Source organism: Suricata suricatta, chromosome 4 (assembly GCF_006229205.1).
Source record: "Suricata suricatta isolate VVHF042 chromosome 4, meerkat_22Aug2017_6uvM2_HiC, whole genome shotgun sequence".
Classification (NCBI taxonomy): domain Eukaryota; kingdom Metazoa; phylum Chordata; class Mammalia; order Carnivora; family Herpestidae; genus Suricata; species Suricata suricatta.
In genome coordinates this window covers 112,198,487-112,216,961 of record NC_043703.1, presented here as the reverse complement: position 1 = coordinate 112,216,961, position 18,475 = coordinate 112,198,487, and the positions used below count along the sequence as shown (strand labels likewise).

The following is an 18,475-nucleotide window of genomic DNA, read 5'->3' as shown; positions in this document are numbered from 1 at the left end:
CCTGGTCCTGGCCCCTCGTCGCCACGCATTACTTCTCAGGACCTTCCTCCACGTGGAGACCCCCCTCTTTGCCCCCAGACCCAGTCCTTCAAGTTCTGGCATATTCCAGAATCTTGGGGAAATAATATGTGGTAAATGGCTTTTTATATAAGACCCACTTTTTCTCCAGAGCTGTTCTTTCTCTCATCCCGTTTTCAAGCAGTGAGCCTTGGCCGGAATCCTGCCACTTCTCCCCTTTTCTGTTCGTGTTTTGCTGCTGTTTGCACCCTTATGGGGCTCCTTTTGCTGCTGCTTTTCTCTCTGCGCTGGCGAACCGGAAAGGTCCAAGGTGTATATTCTTGAGAACGTAGTCCTACTCGGTCTTCGATAAATGGAGATACTTGTTTTTAAAGCTGCCTTACTGTCAAGGGTTTTTCCGTTTTCTTTGTTACCTTCCTAAGTCTGTGTCTCTTGTGGTGGTGGTTTTTGAATCATGGCGATTTAAATTTGTCTTTCCTTACCCTCACATTAATCCCTAGGTAGAATTCATTGCTGTAGTGTTTCAAACCGACGCTAGGGGTGTGTCTCCCGCCTCTGTCTCGGTGGCCGAGAAATCCACGACGCCCTTTTAGCCTGTTACCTTACCGGTTCTCTCGCTCCGGGTAGCCGCTGTAGTTTCCTCTTTGCAGTCACGAATTGTGTACGTAGTAGTTAAAGTTGGCATTGCTTTTCCATGTAAGATATGCAGACATGGAATTTGGTGGTTACTCTTTTTCTAGAAGTCTTCAGACAGTTGTCAGAAGATTTTAGACCGATTATTTGACGTTGGGTAATTTCTTGTATTATATTTCACCCCGTATGTAGAAATTAAGTATTTCAAAATACAGTGGTGGATTAATGAAGAAACTCAGTTGATTGCAACGTAAAATCAATTTGATGTGATTGATTGTGAGGGGACAGAGTGAAACTAGAAAATTCAAGTTAAGTCAGCTTTTATTTAAAATACAGGGCAAAAGACTAAGTGCAGCTATCAGTGTACTTAAAATCCAGATTAGGAACGGACTTAATAAATGATTAGTGATTTTGGTATATAGCAGAAGTGTTTCTCTGTTAACTTGGAAGGCAGCTCAGCCTCCAAAATTAGAAAACTTAGGTTTTTCCAGACTACTCCAGAAAGCAGTTTAGATCAAGGCCATTCATAGTGTGGTCTTTTTGTTGCAATACTTTTTTGGAGAATGGAATTGCATTTTAGTGCTTTAATACTGCTTCCTTATACATAATTTTACTTGAAGGTCAGGATCGTGAAGACTTTTGGCCATTGCAGTGAATATTTTTACCTGAGTTTGTAAACAGTACATTGGAAGTAATAATGATCCAACTTTTCGTTGCTTGTGTATTATATATCAGAATGAGCTGTTTTTCGAGTAGTTTGCTTGTTTTTTTTTTTTCTGTAGTGTGTCCCGTCGGAAACCTCCTCTCCCCCCTTTTTTGCTCTTAAGTTTACTTTCCTGGTACTCCGTGCTTCCTTATCTTTAAACATTTTAAGATTTATTTTATGATATATTCTTATAGGTCATTATTTTCCTCTGTTGAGTTTTCTCTTTAGTATTTATTTTCTGATTTACTTTTGTTCTTTCTTCTACCATTCTTGCAATTCCGTTTCAAGACCTAGTTAATTTGTTGTGACAGTGGTCTCCCAACTTTAGGATTATTCTGGTCTGTTGAATGTATTACTGGTTTGAAAGTATCAAGACCATACCTATAGCTGAATTCTGCTATATGGGATGTTAATTAACTCAAATTGGGCTTTGGAGTAATCTGGTTCATTGTTCTAGTTAATTGAGTATAAAATTCTGAAAATTTTCACTCCCTTTGGAAAACTTAATTATAACTCTGAGTATCATGAACTTGTTTACGGTTTTGTCAGTGGGTTTTAATTTAGGAATTAACTTATGAATATCACTGATTAATTCAAGTAAAGGGAAAGTACAAAGATTGGATCAAACCTATCAGTAATCTTTTCTGACAGGTATTTTATTTTCGTTTCTACATTAAGTATACTTTATTTCTTTTTTCCTGAGAGTTAAGTGTTTCCCTCCTTTCACCTCCTTTTGAATTTTAAATTATTGCACATCCAGGTTGGATGAAGATTTTATACACACACACAGTCTCTCCCCCACTCCCACCTGAGTACTGTGCTTCTAGGTATTTTCCCTTACTGGTCAGTTGTCTATGGTAAAATAAATATTTGTTTATTGAAATATGTAAATAACTTCATAGTTTTTTCTATAGGTAGGCATGTGTATTTTAGATAGAATACTTCAGTGTTAATGGCATGTAGAGGAATGTAAAAGGAATAAAATAAAATAGAGTGTTTTGGTTTGTGGGATTGAAAAGTTTTTGGAGGAGTAAATTTTATAAGGGCATTTTTAGAAACTTAGTTAACTTTTTATGTGTCAGAAATAGTTTTTTCCATGTACTTAGGATAGTTTAAAAATAGGATTTTATTTTGGATGCATATATGAATACAGCGCATAAGTAATTGGGTTTTCTTTTAAATTTTGTTCCTTAGGGAAACCTTAAATCTTGTAAATGACCTTTTTATATCTTTGTGTTTTAAAAAAATGTTTATTTATTTTGAAAGAGAATGAGCAGGATAGAGGGGCAGGGGTGGGGTGGGTTGTGGGAGAGAGAATGCCAAGTAGGCTCCACACTTGGGGCTTGATCTTACTACCACGAGATCACTTGACTTGATATCAGTAGGCAGATGCTCAAATGACTGAGCCCCCCCAGGCGCCCCTATTTTTGTATTTTTAAACTTACTAAAGTCATCTCTACAATGTATAAATAGAACTTAACACATTTATTGCTCTTTATGATACCTGCACTTAGAGTTGCACACAACATGCTCGAGATTCTGTGACAGCAACTACTTCAACAACAACAAAGCAAGCAACCTGTCTTATGGTCAGAATTAAAATTGACATCAGTCACAAGGAGAAAATTTCTCTGCTCATTATGTCCTACAGTGGATGAGAAAATTAAAAAGGTGCAGATTGCAAGGTAAGCTAAGGGTCAGTTGGCAAAGCAGTGCTAGGGACAGACAAGTGTGGAAAGAGCGAAGTATGTGTCTTAGGTAGTAAGGCAAACATAAGTACAAGGCAGTATAAGGAAGTCAGCTTGGGCAAGGAGGATTAAGTGAGACTGACTATGGGCCCAGAGTCTGCGCAAGCAACAGGATTCAATCATATCATGAATACTTGTAGATTTTGTCTGATGTTCATTGGTTACTGTGCTCGGTTGTTGAGATTATTAAAATGATTAAGTCAGGTTTCCTACCTTCATTTTCATCTAGAACATTAGACAAATGCTAGTAGGTGTGAAAAGTTAGGTCTAGTTATCATATGACTAATACAAAGCCTGATAGAAATTGAGGAAAGAGCAAGATCAGTTCCATCTGGGATAGGGAAAGTTTATGAAGGAGGTGACAGTTGAGCTGGGAATAAAAAGGTTAGTAAGATTGCAGTATGCAGAGTGGGAGGCATCAAGGAGAAGACTCTTTAAATCCTGGAGAAAGGAAGAGAAAACATGTATTTGGACCACTAGTATTCAGGTTCTTGGGCGAGTAGCGTCATCTGGGAATTGGCCAGGCCCCACCCTGGACCAGCTGAATTCAGTAGTCTAGGGATGGGGCCAAGCGGTCTAGATTTTATAGCTTTTTCAGGTAATTCTGAAATATGCTAACTTTTGAGAGTGACTAGAGAATAGCAAGGAATGTATTTATTTAAATTTTAGTTGAGTATCTGTTAACATACCTCACAGTGGTTGTACAAACATAAGACATAATTATAATTTCCAAGGAACATAATCAAGTGGAATAAACAAGACAATTATGCATTGTGACATGTGCTATTAACAAACTAAACATGGGGTGCTTCAGAGTACATAGCAGGGGAGGGGTGCCCAGCTGCATCAGTCGGTAGAGCACGTGACTCTTGATCTCCAGGTTGTGGTTTGAGCTCCACACTGGGTGTAGAGATTACTTTAAAATTTTTAAATAAAAATACATGGCAGGGAAGAGGCTTAATCCAAACTGGGGTGAGGATGGGGCAGTGGGATGACTGTCACTCAGAGACAGCTTCCTGGAAGAGATGGTGTCTGAGCAGTCGTAAAAGGACTTAGCTAATGGGATGGTGGTCTAGATAGAATATTATGTTTAAAGCCATAGAGGCATAAGAGATGCAAGCCAGTTTAGCATGGTTGGAGGGTAGAAGATGAGGATGGAAAGGAGAAAGAGGGTGTCTCATTTACTTTTTTTTAAATTTTTTTTTTAATGTTTTATTTATTTTTGATACAGAGAGAGACAGAGCATGAGAGGGGGAGGGGCAGAGAGAGAAGGAGACACAGAACAGGAAGCAGCTCCAGGCTCTGAGCTAGCTGTCAGCACAGAGCCTGACGCGGGGCTGAACCCACGAACGTGAGATCTGACCTGAGCCGAAGCCAGAGGCTTACCCGACTGAGCCACCCAGGCGCCCCTCATTTACTTTTTTAGAGAGATTAGTCTGGTAGTCATGTGGATAATAAAGTAGGATAAAATAATATAGGTGTGGAGACCAATTAAGAAAGTATTACAGTAATTCGTGTGAGAAGGACTCAAAAAGAGCATAGGAGCAGTGCAAATGGAGAGGAGAGACCAAGTATGAGACATTTTAGGAGGCAGAAGATAGGACTTGGTGACTTGGATTGTGGGGAAGGAAAGGGGTGAACCCCGTGTGGCTTCTAGCTTGGATAACTGGATAGATGATCGTGATCCGTTCAGCACATATTTATTGAGCACCTGCTTAGGTAATATTCAGTTCTAGGGATATGTGAGAAATGCTGCCCTGTCCTCAAGAAACCTCCAGTTTGCTGGGATGACTGTTGTTTTCTCTCTAGTGTTCTCTCATCATTCGGTAACCAATGCTTGGAATGCTATGTTACAAGATTCTAAGTTCAGTAGTATATAGTGCTGTGAAACATTCACACTGCCTGCTACACAGATCACGGCCTAGGATAGAAGAAACTTGGTATCCTAAAGGTAGGCAGAGGTAACATACATTAATTAGAGCAGTGATTCTCAGTATGTGGATCTTTTTTTCTTTTTTTCTTTTTTTTTTTTTTAACATGTAGATCTTGAACTAGTCGCAGTAACAACATCTGGGATCTTGTCAGAGATGCACATTCTCTGCCTAGGAAGTATAGGAAAAGGAGATATGAGGGAGTGATGATAATTTCTGTTTTGGACGTGTTGAATGTAAAATAGTCCTGGGTCATCTAGTTGGAATTGGCCAGCAGGTAAGTGGCTCTCTATATCTGGAGCTCAGAAGAGAAATCTGGGGTGGGGTTAAAGATTTGAGCATTGTCTATACGTGTGTATTAGGTAGTAGATGAAGCCATGAAACTGGATGAAATTATAGAGAAAGAATATAAGATGAGAAGAGGGCAAACCCTAAAGAACACTGCATTTAAGAGGAGATAGAGGATGAGGAATCTGTGAAGGTTATCTGAGAATAAATTGCCAGAGAGAGTTGGAAAATTAATAGAGTGATGTCAGATTTGAAAGAGTCAGCAATGCCTAGATTTTGCAAAGATTGTGAAAGAGAAGAACTTACAAGTGTCTTTTACAGGCATCAGGAGACTTGTGATCCTGGCAATAGTACAGGAAAACACCATTTGTACTGGTAGCAAGGAAAACCAGGATGCAGTGAGTGTGGAATAAATTTGAGTATAGATTGTTACTTAAAGCTTTGACTAGGAGAGAAAATAAAAGCTATGGAGTTGAAGTTTGAGAAAGAATTTATTTGGGGGTAAAAGGAATAGCCTGGAAAGAGGGAGTGTGTTTGAAGATTCAAAGGGGAAAGATGGAATTATTAATAGTTTGAGATTTCTCAAGAAGATAGGAGGAAATATGACTCTCTTTAGGCAATGAGAGATTTTTAATGTTCATTTTTGAGAGAGAGAGCATGAGCTGGGGAGGAGTAGAGAGAGAGGGAGACCCAGAATCGAAACAGACTCCATGCTGAGTTATTGTCAGCACAGAGCCTACACGGCGGCGCTCAAACTCATGATCTGAACTGTGAAAGCATGACCTGAGCTGATGTCGAATGCTTAACCAACTGAGCCACCCAGGTGTCCTGGAAATAAGAGATTGTTTTTGTTGTTTTTTTCTTTTAAGGTCAGAGAGAAGGAGATATAATTGAAAGCCATTAATAGAGGTCACAATCTTTAAGACAGTAACTTCAGTTCAGTCCTAGGTAATGAAAATAAGATTGCAAGAAAACGTAAACTCTAAGAATGCAGAGGCCTTGTCTTTGTCTTTTCATTGTTAATATTACAAATACTTGGTATATACCAGATATTAAGTAGTGTTAGAAGAAGGAATATGTGAATGAATAAGTGGCATAAAGGAGTAAGTGCTGATGAGACTGGGGGCAGTGAGTGTTAGTTCCTTTTTTGAGACCTTTATGAACAAAAGGACAAAGAAAAGTTAATTTCAGTGGTTTACAGTTGGGGTGAGTTCTATTGAGAATAACAAATGTTGATATTCTTTAGAATTAGAAGAGAAGCCAGGTGAGGGAGCTGTAAGAAAGGATGATTAATGGAATGAGTCCTAGAAGTGGCAGAAAGAAGAGGGATAAAGAGAAAGGAGGGACATCACAAGAGAGGGGAAATAATCAGAATGAGGAGAGAAGGCGATGGCAAAAGATTCGTTTTAATAATGGAGTTCATACGGCATGACCTAAATCATCTCAGTAATTTGAGATAGTTTGAGGCAAGATCATCTAAAGTTGAGATTAAGGCTGCGGCAAATGGGATGAGATTGAGGGTGAGGAGTATGGGAAAGGATTATAATACTGATTTGGGGGGATTTGATATGCAGTTAATAGCATATTAAGTAAATATTATTAAATAGTATGTGGACCCAGGAGAGAGCACCAGTAAGTCAGTGACCTAGGGAATGAATCTAGGAAATTGGAGTATTAACAAGAAAAGAGATTAGTACTTTGTCAGTCTTTTTTTAAAGTTAAATTTATTGTCAGAGAGAGCATGCGCACGAGCAGGGTAGGGGCAGAGAGAAAAGGAGAATCCCAGGCAGGCTCTGCACGCCGAAGGCATGGAGTCCAACATAGGGCTCTATTTCACCAATTGACTGAGCTACCCACGTACCCCTGTCAGCCTTTGTTTTAATAACTTCTGTTGAAATTACATAGGTTTGAAAGGAACCATTTTTCTGAGTTCAGGTTTTATGTAAGGGTTACATCTAGCTGTAGATTGGTATTAATTTTTTTTTAAGTTCTAAGGGCACTATTTAAAAAATTTTTTTTAATATCTTTAATTTGTGAGAGAGAGAGAGAGAGAGAGAGAGAGACAGAGAGTGAGTGGGGGAGGGGCAGAGAGCGAGGGAGACACAGAATCCGAAGCAGGCTCCAGGCTCTGAGCTGTCAGCACAGAGCCCAATGCAGGGCCTGAACCCATGAACTGTGAGATCATGACCTGACCAAAGTTGGATGCCTAACCGATTGAGCCACCCAGGTGCTCCTAAGGACACTATTAATACATTTGCTTAAATACTCAAATCATACTGAAAGGTATAAATGGCAAGTGAGTCTTTTCTGGGCACCCCTTTTGCTTGTATTGATTACTGTTATGTTTCTTGTATACTTTTCCAAAATGGAGTTTTTTTAGTATTTTTTTCTTCCTTTTTTTTTTAACCTGTGGCATTGTACGGATTTATTACTATTTCATAATTTGGCTTTTGTATAAAAGAGTACCAAAGTCATATTTAAAGAGATTTTAATGATACCATTCTCTAGTTATTCCTTACAGCTTCATTCCAAGGTTTTAATGATTTCATTTGTAAGCACTTACTTAAAACAAGTCAGCGTAATTTTTAATCAGGTAGTGATTTTGTAGTGATTGAGGTTAGTATTGTAATAAGATTCTGAACTATAACTATTCTTATGAAGTTACTCTTAGAGAAAAAAAATTTTAATCTCTACACAAAATGTGAATTGAGCTTACTACCCTTATCAAGAGCAGCATGCTCTACTGACAGCTAGCCAGGCCCCCCGAAAAAATACTTTACCAGAGTATTTTTTGTACTGAATTTTTCCACTTATCACCTTATTAGGCATTAACTAAATGGGTAACAATTTATTTCTTTTTTTTTAAAAAAAGTTTATTTATTTTTGAGAGTGAGCAAGGGAGGGGCAGAGATAGACAGAGACAGAATCCCAAGGAGACTGTGCTGTCAGCACAGAGCCTGATGTGAGGCTTGAACTTATGAACTCATGAGATAGTGACCTGAGCTGAAATCAAGAATCGGATGCTTAACCAAGTGAGGTACCAAGGTGCCCCTGGATAACTTTTTTTTTTTTAAATTAAAACAAGAAAATGACCTCCCAAAGGTAGTCTGTAAAGCATCAATTTTATTTCAAGCTTGCCAGATTAAAATCACTTCCTCACTTTTACTTCCAAATAAATTTTTTCTTCAACAGCCCACATCTACTCTCTCCTTTTCTGAATTTTCTTCTGGAACTTCTAGACCCTTTCATTGGTCATGAGTGGACAGCTAATGTATAGATCTGGCACAGGAGTAAATTTTGAAATGTGACTACTGTATGTTTCTGGGTTTGTGTTTGGTTTTTATCTTGCACTATAAAAATTTTGTAAACATTTGAAAATTCCTATAGGAAATCTTTTAAAATTTAGCAGTGAATACTCAACAATCCATAGGTTCTTGCAAGTTCCTTAGAGTTTTGTTTTGTCAGTTAAAGCCCTTTATTAGATGTATCATAAGGAGGACTGTGTTGACAGATCTATCCCCCCAAAAAAACATTTGTGAGATGATACTTTGGATTGTTTTGGTAGCATTATTAAGTTTATCTGTACTCTAATAAGGTCTCTTTTGTCTTTTTTAAATAATAGAGTATTTTTATTTGTGTGTGAGAATTAGGTATGCATTTTAAAACCTAGGTACAAGGGAGTGAATCCTAGCAACCTACCACTGGCTTTAATGGAGCTATCTGTGAGCATTTTTATTTTTCCTTAATCTGTCTAGTTTTAGGGCTGATATTTTGTCATATCTACCTGAATCTGATGGCACAACTAGTCTCTTATTATAGGTGTGCAATAAGCCAGCATCCTGGAATATTATTTACTTGTAAGACAGTCTTTAATAAAAATTGGTAATGTCGGGAAGGAAACGTGCTAATAGGTAATAAGGGAAATCTGTGATTTTAAATCTATTTGTGTTACAGCTGTTTTCCTAACAGAATTTTGTGAATTGTAAACTAATTCATAGTAATCTTTTTCAATCTTTATGAACAGTTAGGTATACTTACATTCTGCCTTTTTTTTTTTGATTATCACTCTATCATCCTACTTCTGGACTCTTTATTTGCTTATTTTTTTGTTTTTCAGTATACTGCAGTCTAGATCTGTGATATCCAAATTAGTAGCCACATGTGACTATTCAGATTTTAATTAAAATGAATTAAGATGAAATAAAATTATAAATTCAGTGTTTTAGTCACAATAGCTACATTACAAATACTTAGTGGCTTCTTGTGGCTAGTGGTTACTACATTTGTGCAGATCTAGAACGTTCTGTCATTGCAGAGCAGAACTTTTTATTTGATAGCACTGGTCTAGAATGATTATGTATTTGCATTTCACTGAAAGTTATTATGTGGGCAGTAATCTAATTACCAGCATGAGATTTGGAATTAGAAAGATTTGAATTTAGATTCTGGTTTTGCCATTCATTAGCTATGTGACCTTGAACAAATACCATAAACTCAACCTTATTTAGTATTGTAAAAATGGGAATTAAGAACACTTCAAATTGTGACAATAGAGTGTGTCTAGAAATCCAGTTGGTACTCATTAAATGTATTTGGTTCTTCTTTCTGTGTATTTGGCTTCTTTGTAATGTTGGAACTTGTTGGAAACTCTTGGGAGTTCTTTCCTTTTTTGGCTTCTGTGACATTTTCTGCTAGTTGCTGTTCTACATCTCTGACCATTTTTAATCTTTGCTGCTAGCTTCTCATCTGGGCTTGGTCCAAGGCCCTCTTAAGTATTGATTGTATCATTTTCCCATTTAAAATCCTACATATCCTAGGATTTACATAGCCATAACGTAGGTCAAGGACTCTATAGATTCTACTTAATGTTTACTCTGCTTCTTTTCACCATGTTCCTGCTTTTTCTCTATACTCTACCAACTTGGTCTTGTTACGTTTTATTAAGTATTGTATGCTAGGTTTATTCTCCTGCCTGTCTGTTACTACTGTCAGAGCTTTTTGCATCGGCTATGTTTGGAATGCACAAAAGTCCCTCAGGTAAGTGACTGAGCCTCCCACTCTCTGCAGGTCAGGCCATGTTCCTGTATTATGCCAGCTGCCAGCATAGATTCCTCCATTACAAGAATTTAATAAATATTTGTTGAATGAGTGAATGTATAAAATCTTTATTTTCTTTTTTTATGTTTATTATTGAGACAAACAGAGCATGAGTGGGAGAGGGGCACAGAGAGAGGGAGACACATAATCTGAAGCAGGCTCCAGGCTCTGAGCTGTCAGCACAGAGCCTGATGCGGGGCTTGAACCCATGAACTGCGAGATCCTAACCTGAGCCAAAGCTGGATGTTTAACTGACTGAGCCACCCAGGCACCCCATGTTTATTTTCAAAGTTTAATCATCTCTTATATACAAGTGATTCATATTTTCAGCCTGAGTCATTCTTTTCTGTTCCAGTCTGAGGATTTAACTTCTTACAGGTTATTCACTCTAAATAAAGGTCTGTGTAACTCTCCTCAACTCATCATAACTAAAACCACATTCATTATTATTTTCTTATTAATGCTTCCATTATTCTCTAATTTTTCTTATTGGAAATAACATCTCTTCGTTCACTCCTATCTGGAAACCTGGCATACCTTCTTGTCTTCACTACTAAAGTCTTTTTTTTTTCTTATTTATTTATTTTTTTTAACATTTATTTATTTTTGAGAGAGAGAGAGAGACAGAGTGTGAGAGGGGGAGGCACAGAGAGAGAGGGAGACACAGAATCCAAAGCAGGCTCTAGGCTCTGAGCTGTCCTCCCAGAGCCCAGTGGCTGGCTCAAACTCACAGACTGCAGATCATAACCCAGGCCAAAGTTGGATGCTCAACTGACTGAGTCACCCAGGTGCCCCTCATCTGTACCTTTTAAAAGTCCCATACTTACTAGTTACATCTTTACGCTTAGTGAGGATTTTTGTTAAAATGCTTAATTAGGATTTCTTTAGCATTCTAATTGCATAGGTTTCTAGTGTCTGCTGCCAACTCTGTTTTCTTTAAGCCATTTTGTTTATTATTTGTTTATTTTAAGTGAGCTTTATGCTCAACATGGGGCTTGAACTCATGACTCTGAGAGCAAGTCACATGCTTTAATGACTGAACCAGCCAGGCACCCCACGCCATGTTCTTTTTAATTGTAGTTTTAAGAGCATGAGGTTTTTTCAGGAACATAAGCAAACCTGTCTTCCCATTTAGAATCCCCCAAATGCCTCTTGAATCAGCCTCTTTATCCCCACTGCTCCTGGCATTGTTGGGATTTCATTTATAGTTCAATGTAACTATTTCCATAGCTGCCTTAATGCTTTGCTCTTTTTGCCTCCAGTTTCTTTCTTCTTTATTATGTCTTTCATTGTTGCTGCAAGAGTTTTTCTTCTGAAAAAGAAATTCAGTGTCACTGCCTTATTTGAAAGTCTGTGCTACCTCTTAAATTCCTTTGCATATGGCACTCATGTTCTGATCATTGTTTCTGCCATGTTTATGCTATAACCGAGTCAGGTTACTTGATCCTCAAGTGTCTCATCTCTCTCTCTTTTTTTGTTTTTAACTTATTGATGCCTTTGTATATATTTTTTCTTTCATCTGCACTGTGCTTCTCTTTTCTCTGGCAAACATCAAGATCCTGTTCCAGTGGCATTGGGTGAAAACTTTCCCAATTCCCTCAGGCAATTAATGGCCATTTGTAAGTAACTGTCATAACAGGACATACCATATTTCACTGTGTTTAAATATCTCCCCTAAGCTGTGGGCTCTCTAAAGCAGGGGATGCATTTTTATTCATCTTTGTAAAGCCTGTCCCCATTGTAGTATCTCTCATGGCATGTAAGTGTAAATGATGGTTAGGTAAGTAGACCATTTTCTTGATGGCTTGGGTATCCAGCAAAGGTGCAGCTGGTTTAGTTTTATTTATTGTCTAGGTCTAGGGACTTTGAAAGTCCTGTGAATAAACATTAAGAAAGCTTAAGTGTATTAGCATGGTGGGGAAGCTACTGAAGGATACTACCGATTCTGAAAGTTATAGGACTTCTTTTATGCTTCAAGAGGTTTTGGTATATCTGAGTAAATTGTCAGTTGTATCTGAGAATGTTATTTCATTTGTTAAGTGGTAAGTGGACTTTTTCATAAATAAAGGAGACTCCATTTGTTTACTTAAGTTGATTTACCATAAAATTTTTGTACAAAGTATATTCTAGAACAGCTGATAAAGTGACTCCTACGATTTCTTAATTTAGCAAATTTCTACGTTTGTCCACTGTATATATCAAACATAGCATTAGGGACAAAAATGAAGGAAAAAAGGCATAGCTATAAAGATTCCATAGCATAGATTGAGTCAGGCATATGGAGGAAAAAATTATAATACAATTTGTGTGTTTATCCTTCCTCCCTCCCCCCAGTGTTTCAGTAGAGCTGTCAGAAGGTGCTAGATTTCTTCTGGTTACTCTGCTTGTCCAGTTTGAACTTGACATGTAGCAGCTCTTTAGACATTTTATTATTCATTCTGGTCACATTATTCATAGAATAAAGTTGTATAATGTCAGACAATTAAGTACTGAAGGAATACTGTCCTCATTTTGTTGTTAGGTTGATTTCAGTGTATTTTATTTGATGTTATGAAACATAATATGGTGTGGTGGAACACGAATGGGGTATAGCATTGGAAGACCTATAATGGAGTATGCTGAATTTATACACACACCGACAAACAAATATATATTTGTAACATGGTCACCAGACTGACTAATTCAAGAGTTCTTGTGGGTATTGAGTAAGGTAATTACTAAGGTGCTCTATAAAATGCAAAGTACTGTTTAAAGTTAAAAAAAAAAATCAAACTACTAAAGGGGTGCCTGGGTAGCTCAATTGGTTAAGTGTCCGACTTCTGCTCAGGTCATGATCTTGCAATTGGTGAGTTGGAGCCCCACAGCTCAACGCCTGGAGCCTGCTTCAGATTTTTGTGTATCTCTCTCTCTCTGCCCCTCCTCTACTCACACTCTGTCTCTTTCTCTCTCTCTCAGAAATAAACATCAAAAAAATACCAAAAAAAAAAATCAAACTATCATAAACTAGTCTGTAGTATTTTTCGCAGATCTGGGTTTCTTAATCACTTTATTCTGATTTCTGTGCAGCTCTCTGTTCAGTAGTGTACTCATTAACAAAGTAGAAAATTTATCAGAGTACTGGGCTATAAGTAACAGAATACCTACACAGCTAAATGTGTCCCAAATAATAGGGAATGTATTAATTCACAAAGTGAGAAGCCCAGAATTAAGAGTTACAGGGTGTTTCAGCAATTCATCCAGTTTCATGAGGGACATAGGTCAAGTTTACATTAAAGCTCCACTTCTCCAAAGGGGGCTGCTACAATTTCAGATACCAGCATGTGCCTGAAGGAAAAAACGCAGGGAGCACTTCCTCAAGTGTCTCTTTTTATTAGATTCCAAGTCTCATTACAGATTTTTTTTAAGTTCCATTGTCTTTTCCAGGTTTCTTGCATACTAGAAAAAGACCTTTGTGCCTTTTGACCACTTTCCTTTAAGGCAGATCTTACAAATTGTCAATAGATTACCTTCCACCACTAGGATATATGTAATAAAAACAACCTTAGTATTTTATTTGGTATTCTGAACAGAAGTCACTGATTACTGATGGGATTGTAGGCAATGAAATTATATCTGGTTTCTGAGTTACACTGTATTTCTTCCCTCACTCCTGTGTAGCTATAACCCTGTGTTGTCAGCCTCTTCATGAAAATATTTTCTGCACCTAGTTTACGCTAATCAAAATTCTTCTTACAAAGGGTATCATTTACTTGCAGCAGCCGCCTAAAGTCAAGGAAGGAGTTGGAAAACTTTCTGTTAAAGACCAGACAGTAAATATTTTAGGCCTTGTGGGTGCCATAGAGTTTTTTGCAACTGCTAAACTGCCATTGTAGCTCAAAGCAGCTATAGATAATACACAACAAATGAGCATGGCTGTGTTGCCAAAAAACCCTTAGTGTACAAACACAGGTGGCAAATTATTTCTAAAAGCACAAACATCAAAAGAAAACGTTAAGTTGAACATCATAAAAATTAACTTTTATGCTTCAAAGGGCATCAAGAAAATGAAAAAACCCACAGAATGGGATAAATTTTTACAATTCATAGATCTGATTAGAGACTTCTGTCTAGACTATATTAAAAAAAAAAGCTTACAATTCAACAATAGAAAACAACCCAACTAAAAAGTGAACAAAGGATTTGAGCAGACATTTCTCCAGAGAAGATAAACACGTGTTCAATAAGCACATGAAAAGATGCTCAGTATCACTAGAGAAATGCAAATCAAAAGCAAAAAGAGGTATCACATCATACCCACTAGCATGGCTATAATCAGAAAGACCAGGTAAGTGTTGGTGAGGATAGAGAAAACAAAATCCTCATAATATTGCTGGTGGGGATATAAATGTTGTAGCTGCTTTATAAAACATATCTTCAACATGTTAAACATAGAGTTGCTATATAACCTATAATTTCATACCTAAGTATCCACAAGAAATGAACGAAGAAACTTGTACATGAATGTTTATACAGTAGTCATAATAGCCAAAAAAATGGAAACAGTCCAAATGTGCACAGATTAATTAAATAAATGTGGTGTATCCGTATGGTGAAATATTATTTGGCAGTAAAAATGAAGTATTGATTCTTGGTATATTACTTGGATGAACCTTAAAAATAATTCTAAGTAAAAGAAACCAGTTATGGAATACAAACTGTATGATTGGCCAAGTATATAGAAACAGAAGGTAGATTAGTAGGATGAATCCAGGGAGATGAGGAGTGACTGTCAGTGGATATGGGCTTTCTTTTCAGTGTGTGGAATTTGATTGTGGTAATGGCTGCACAACTCTACTAAAAATCATCTACTTCAGATGGGTGAATTGTATGGGATGTGAATTATATTTCCATATAAAGCTAATATTTTATTTTAGAAAGGGAGTGTGAGTAGGGGAGAGGGGCAGAGGGAGGGGGAGAGAGAGAATCTTAAGCAGACCCCATGCTTAGCGCAGACCCTGACACAGGGCTTGATCCCACGACGTGAGATCATGACCTGAGCTGAAATCAAGCATCAGACACTTAACCAGCTGACTCACCAAGGCGCCCCTAAAACTATTCTATTAACAACCCAACCCATAAAAGCTATGGTAATCAGAACAGTATGGTATTGGCATAAAAACAAACACCTAGGTTGTGGAACAGAATAGAGAGCCCAGAAATAACCTACACATATATATATATGGAAAGGAACAAAGAATATACATTGGAGAGAGGATGGTCTCTTCAGTAAATGATGTTTAGAAAACTGAACAGTCACATGCAAAAGAGTGAAACTGGACCACTGTCTTACACCATATACAAAAATCAATTCAAAATGGATTAAAGATTTAAATGTAAGTCTTAAAACCATAAAATTAGACCTTAGGCAGTAAGCTCCTTGACATCTGGCTCGGTGATGATTTTTTAGATTTGACAGCAAAAGAAAAGGCAACAAAAGCAGAAGTGAGCAAGTGGGATTACAAACTAAAAAGTTCATGTGCAGCAAAAGAAACTGTCAACAAAATGAAAAGGAAACCTGACTGGGAAAAGTGTTAATAAGTAATATATCTGACAAGGGGTTGTTATCCACAATATATAAAGAATCCTGCAATTCAATAGCAAAGCGACCGTCCAACTTAAATGGGCAGAGGATCTCTATAGATAGTTTTCCAAAGAAGATATGCAGGTAGACAACAGATACATGAAAAGATGCTTAGCATCGCTAATCATCAGGGAAGTACAAACTAAAATGACAGTGGGATAGTATTTCATACCTGTTAGAATGGCTGTTACTAAAAAGCCAATGTTGCACTGTTGGTGTTAAGTTGGTGCAGCCACTATAGAAAACAGCATGGACTTTCCTCAGAAAATTAAAAATAGAACTGTATGATCCAGCAATTCCACTTCTGGGTACTTATCTGAAGGAAATGAAAACTAAATCTGAAAGATAGATGTACTCTCATGTTCATTGTAACATTACTTACAGTAGCCAAGACATAAGGCAACCTAAGAATCCATTAATGGGTGGATGGATAGATGAATGGATAAAGAAACTATGGTATATGTATGTGTGCTTATATGTATACATATACATACATACATACATGGTGGAATATTACTCAGTTGCAAAAAAGGAATTCTTGCCATCTGCAATAACGTGGATTAGGGGCAGTATGCTAAGTGAAATAAGATAAAGACAAGTACTGTAAAATCTCACCTTTGGAATCTTAAAAACAAAACCAGAAACTGAATTCATAGATATAGAGAACAGATTGGTAGTTGCCAGAGGAAAGAGTTGGTGGGTGAAATAGGTGAAGGTGGTCAAAATGTATAAACTTTAATTGTAACGTAAGTCATGAGATCTATAGTATGGCAACTATAGTTAAGAACACTGTACTACATATTTGAAAGTTGTTGAGAGTAGATCTTAAAATTTCTCAACCACAAGAGGGGTGCCTGGGTAGCTCAGTGGGTTAAGCATCTGACTCTTGATTTTGGCTCAGGTCATGATCTCACAGTTTGCGGGATTGAGTCCTGTGTTCGGTGCTGTACTGACAGCCTGGAGCCTACTTGGGACTCTGTCCCTCTATCTCTGCCCCTCCCCTGGCTGTGTGTGTGTGCACGCGTGCTCTCCCTCAAATATTTTTTTAAAAAAATTTTCATCACAAGAAAAAAGTAGTGTGACTGTGTATAGTGACTGATGTTAACTAGACTTACTATGGTTACTATATTGTACAATATGTACAAATACCAAATCATGTTGTGCACTTGGAACTAGTATAATATATATCAGTGATGTTTCAATTAAAAAAAGTTATCACTGAAAAACAAAACCAAACTCCAAGAGGTGGTAGGCCTGATATGGCCTGGGGCCATAGTTTGCCGATCCTTAATAGATATTTCTTCTTAATTCTCATGTAGAGTCATTTCCTTCTGTTTCTTCTTCCTTTACATCTTTTCATTGCTGTCCTCCAACATCTTTCTGAATACTCGAGTTTTTCATTTAAAATTTAGTACGTATGTCACATTTTCCTTCTAGGATTCCCCCATCCCCCCATTCCTTAAGTGTTTATGTACATCTTGGGGCACCTGGATGAGTCAGTCGGTTAAGGGTCCGACTTCGGCTCAGGTCATGATCTCATGGTTCATGGGTTTGAGCCCTGCGTTGGGCTCTGTGCTGACAGCTTGGAGCCTGGAGCCTGCTTCGGATTCTGTGTCTTCCTCTCTCTGCCCCTTCTGTGATCACATGGTCTCTCAAAAATAAATGTCAAAAAAAAACTTTAAGTGCTTATGTACATCTTGCTTTAGTGTTTCTTGGCCTTTTATTTTACTAACTTATACTTTCAATGGCTTACTTTCACCATAGTCAGGATGGTGTCCTAACATCATCCAGAACTGTGCTACTGCTGGGGTTATATTTCCTCTCTTCTGAAATTCTTTGCTTTGCTTTGCTTTGCTTTGCTTTAAAGAAATTTTTTTTTTAATGTTTGTTTATTTGTGAGAGAGAGGGAGACACAGAATCCAAAGCAGGCTCCAGGCTCTGAGCTGTCAGCACAGAGCCCGATGCGGGGCTTGACTCATGAGCCTTCGAGCTGTAAGATCATGACTTGAGCTGAAGTTGGCCACTTAACCGACTGAGCCACCCAGGCGCTCCTGAGATTGTTTTTTTAATTATAATTATTGAAAATGTTATGTTTATACAGTTTTCTATTTTGTTTTAGGATTATGTATGTTTTTAAATTAGTATTGTTCCTTCCAAGTTGTTAGATGGTTTCTATGTAATAGTGTTTCATATTTTCCATTCCTTAACTATTGTCCTCAGCGGTCTCCACCTATCTCACACCCAATAACATGACAGGTTATTGTCATGTTTTTGTGACTGAGACTACTTTGTTAGATATATGAACAACACATTTTAAATTGCTTTGTCCGTGTAAGTTGGCAGTGACAAGCCATTTGAACTTGTGTTCCAAGATGAGAGGAAAATGGTTTCAGTAACTTACTGCTTCTTTTATATAATACAGAGAGGATATAGC

The 18,475-nt window shown here is 37.5% G+C and overlaps 1 protein-coding gene across 1 annotated transcript in view; it reads left to right on the top strand.

The window, feature by feature from the left end:
- Positions 1 to 5,037: 5,037 nt before the first annotated feature.
- Positions 5,038 to 18,475, top strand: part of PPP3R1 (protein phosphatase 3 regulatory subunit B, alpha) — a 58,954-nt gene continuing 45,516 nt past the window's right edge. Inside the window, exon 1 of the mRNA XM_029937498.1 lies at positions 5,038 to 5,056. The gene's annotated coding sequence lies outside the window, so the exon portion shown is untranslated. The remainder of the gene's footprint in view (positions 5,057 to 18,475) is intronic.